Below are 2815 nucleotides of genomic sequence, written 5' to 3' on the forward strand. Positions count from 1 at the left end.
ACTAGTTACCTGTTCCGAAAGTGTTTGTGCTAGATGCCCACTGTGTTAAATCTCATCCAGCTCATATCATTGAACAGAAGCCGCATCATTAATTGAATGAGGAGGTGAATAAGAGTAGTGGACTATCTTCGAGACTGATGTTTTTCGGTGAAGTGACTGGATTTTGGAGTCAGTATTAACATCAACGATCAATTACGTGACCTTTAAAAGATCTAGAGTTTTCAAATGTGAAAAAGTGCCATAATTTTTGACATTGACGTAACGTTAGCTCAGAGATATGGTTTACATAGTTGCTGTTTTTGTACTTGCATGGTTGGTAAGTTGGTGATGCTGAGAGTACTGTTTGTTTATGCACACAGGTCTGAAGATGGTACACTGAGTCACCGAAACTGATTGCTGTATAACACAAACCGAGCTAGGTGGCGCAGTGGTTAGCACACTGGACTCGCATTCGGGAGGACGACGGTTCAATCCCGTCTCCGGCCATCCTGATTTAGGTTTTCCGTGATTTCCCTAAATCGTTTCAGGCAAATGCCGGGATGGTTCCTTTGAAAGGGCACGGCCGATTTCCTTCCCAATCCTTCCCTAACCCGAGCTTGCGCTCCGTCTCTAATGACCTCGTTGTCGACGGGACGTTAAACACTAACCACCACCACCACCTATATAACACAATAACGTCAAAAGGTCGGCTGCAAGTTTTTCATGTCGTTAAGTAATTCGCCATCTTGTCGCACGCTACTCGTTACAACTCGATTAACATAAATTACGATCATAGTTTGAACATACGACCACAATGGAACCTCTGAGTCACCTCTCAGGTAACACTAAATGTTCTACTGCCACTGTATCTTCACTTGACAGACTCTCTCTCTCTCTCTCTCTCTCTCTCTCTCTCTCTCTTGCATCCACTTTTCATTAAGAGCTTCAATATTTCTTGTGTGTGAAACTGTGTAAGTTGAGCAGTTTAAGCACGTTTTGCCACTCATGTCAATGCTATCACATTAACTTGTTAAGTGAGCTTCTTGTATCTGTAATTGATGGCTTCACTCAATATGTCATTTGTACCTCTGTAGTACTTGCGTAGCATTTTAGTTTCCCCACTTCTTCAAAATTTTTATTAGTAGGTTCACGATTATGGCCTATAGTTTACAGTGGAGTTTGTTCACTGTTGTTTTCCCCAGAAAACAAGGCTGAACAAGATACAGATATTTGGCGTCCTGGATATTCTTCTAAGGAGCTCTTACTGACCCGAAAAAGTTGTTGCGGCCAATCTGTGTCTCTTTATTCATAAAAATAACTTTTAAACATCATTGTTGGGGTGAAACTTCAATTCCTTATTTCGAGCAGGGGCTGATGTCGAAGATGAGATATCAGCAACGAATAATTACGCCACTGGGTTCTCACCTCTAATCTATGTTGTGGAATATCAGAATCAAACTTTTCCTGCTTCCGTCCGCTGCGCGGGTTCTTGAACAAGTGTTGTGCGTCCATCGCCCACACATTTTCAAGAGTCTTTCACGGCTGGCCTCGTCCACTGCCCAGCCCTTAAAACAAATATTTTTGCGACCCAATCGATGGCCGTACCTCTTTCCACGTAAGCTTTGATTTTAACGCAATTTGCATTGACGAACCGAAACGTTATGACTTCCTGCTTACGAGCGTATGCAGCTGCTATTCAACGTGGAATGGATTCGACAGGACCTGGGCAGTTTTCCGTAAGTATATAGCACCAGATCCTTACGCAAATGTCACGCAATTCCCATAAATAACTGGTCGGTGGTTTGAGAGAGCTGAAGGGGCACCCGATGGCGACCCAGATTCGTCTCGTCGGGTTCAAGATCAGCCGTATTTGGTAGCTAATACATCATCGTGAGTTAATTATCATGCTCCTCAAACCACTGTAGTGCGATTCTGGCCTTGTGTCACGGACGGACATCCTGCTGAAAGGTGTGATCGCCTTGGGGAGAAGACATCAACTTTGGATAGATGTCGGTGGTCCTCATCAATGTTCTTATAATACACCGTGGCTTATCACGGTCTAAGGCATGGGTGAACAACCGGCTACCTGACGGCCTGATCCGAACTGCGACTGGTTTCAGAGAGATCGAGGCACTGAAGAATTTTGTAGCGATAGTTTTTAAAAATTTGGAATTTTGTGGTAAGTTACTATGGACCAAACTGCTGAGGTCATAGGTCCCTAGGCTCACACACTACTTAATCTAACTTAAACTAACTTACGCTAAGGACAAAACACACCCCCATGCCTGAGGGAGGACTCGAAACTCGACGGGGGGGGGGGGGAGGGGGGAGCCACGGGAACCGTTTCAAGGCGCCCTAGACCGTGCGGCTAAGTAATTTTTAAGACAGCTATAGTAAAAAAAAACAATTTTCATGGCGTGTAAATAAATATCTGAAGATGGTGTGGAAATAGAATAAATCTACTCTCAAAAAGATGTATTTTGAGGCATAATTTGTCGGCGTATCATGTCGAGAAACGGGCGCCATTCACATTGGTGCGTCACCCCATAAAGCATGAGCGTCACGGACTCTATAGTTTTGACTTTATGTGCTAAGAGTGCAGTTGTCGCGTCACATGACCAGGTGACCTGCAAGCTTAACTAAGTATAGGGTGTTTCACAATGTTTTGAAGGTTTCAATGTTGAATAACACTCGCTAAAAACAAGATACAGTGACTGTGGCAACCTCTTAAGTAGAATGGAGTGTCAAGTTTAATCCCATATACAGATCAGTAATCATCGCGTACTGGTCGAAGCAGGAATTTGATATCGTGGCGATGAATTTCGAAATGATTACG

General features: G+C 43.7%; 1 non-coding gene across 1 annotated transcript; it reads left to right on the forward strand.

Annotated features, from left to right (window-relative positions):
- Positions 1-413: 413 nt before the first annotated feature.
- Trnaa-cgc (transfer RNA alanine (anticodon CGC)) lies at positions 414-486 on the forward strand. Its single transcript has one exon. It is a non-coding gene; the product is annotated as a tRNA-Ala (tRNA).
- The last annotated feature ends 2329 nt before the right edge of the window (positions 487-2815 follow it).

The sequence above is a fragment of the Schistocerca serialis genome, chromosome 4 (assembly GCF_023864345.2).
Source record: "Schistocerca serialis cubense isolate TAMUIC-IGC-003099 chromosome 4, iqSchSeri2.2, whole genome shotgun sequence".
Classification (NCBI taxonomy): Eukaryota; Metazoa; Arthropoda; class Insecta; order Orthoptera; family Acrididae; genus Schistocerca; species Schistocerca serialis.